Consider the following 1325-nt stretch of genomic DNA (forward strand, 5'->3'; position numbering starts at 1 on the left):
GGAGGAGCAACAAAGGCAAGGAAGGGACATAGAAGAGCTTAAGGACATTGTTGGTCCTTCAAGAAGAAGACGCCACTAAGGAGGATTCATTCCTTGTTCTTATTTCTTTCTATTTTTCGATTTCTATGCTTCATGTTTATCTATGTTTTGTGTTTCTACTTCATGATCATTAGTATTTAGTAAACTATGTCTTAAAGCTATGAATAAATTCTATTAATCCTTCACCTCTCTTAAATGAAAAATGTTTTTAATTCAAAATTGAAGCAAGAAAAAGCAGTGAAAAAGCAAAAACTTGCGAAAAAAACTGGCAAAAAAAATAAAAAGAAAAAGAAAAAGCAAGCAGAAAAAGCCAATAGCCCTTAAAAACAAAAGGCAAGGGTAAAAAGGATCCAAGGCTTTGAGCATCAATGGATAGGAGGGCCCAAGGAAATAAAATCCAGGCCTAAGCGGCTAAATCAAGCTGTCCCTAACCATGTGCTTGTGTCATGAAGGTCCAAGTGAAAAGCTTGAGACTGAGTGGTTAAAGTCGTGATCCAAAGCAAAAGAGTGTGCTTAAGAGCTCTGGACACCTCTAATTGGGGACTCTAGCAAAGCTGAGTCACAATCTGAAAAGGTTCACCCAGTCATGTGTCTGTGGCATTTATGTATCCGGTGGTAATACTGGAAAACAAAGTGCTTAGGGCCACGGCCAAGACTCATAAAAGTAGCTGTGTTCAAGAATCAACATACTTAACTAGGAGAACCAATAACACTATCTGAACTTTGAGTTCCTAGAGATGCCAATCATTCTAAACTTCAAAGGATGAAGTGAGATGCCAAAACTGTTCAGAAATATATAATAGTCCATACTTTATTTGGGAATTGACGACGTAAACTAGCGCTCAACGCCAGTTTCATGTTGCTGTCTGGAGCCAAACGCCAGAAACACGTCACAACCCAGAGTTGAACGCCCAAAACACGTTACAACTTGGCGTTCAACTCCAATAAAAGCCTCAGCTCGTGGATAGACCAAGCTCAGCCCAAACATACACCAATTTATGCATCAATTACTTACTTCTGTAAACCCTAGTAGCTAGTTTATTATAAATAGAACTTTTTACTAGTGTATTAGACATCTCAGGACAATTAGTTCACAAATCATGGGGGCTGGCCTCTCGGCCATGCCTGGACCTCTCACTTATGTATTTTCAACGGTGGATTTTCTACACACCATAGATTAAGGGTGTGGAGCTCTGCTGTACCTCAAGTTTCAATACAATTACTATTATTTTCTATTCAATTCTCTTTTATTCTTATTCCAAGATATACGTTTTACTTCAACTTGA

This window comes from Arachis duranensis, chromosome 5 (assembly GCF_000817695.3).
Source record: "Arachis duranensis cultivar V14167 chromosome 5, aradu.V14167.gnm2.J7QH, whole genome shotgun sequence".
Lineage (NCBI taxonomy): Eukaryota > Viridiplantae > Streptophyta > Magnoliopsida > Fabales > Fabaceae > Arachis > Arachis duranensis.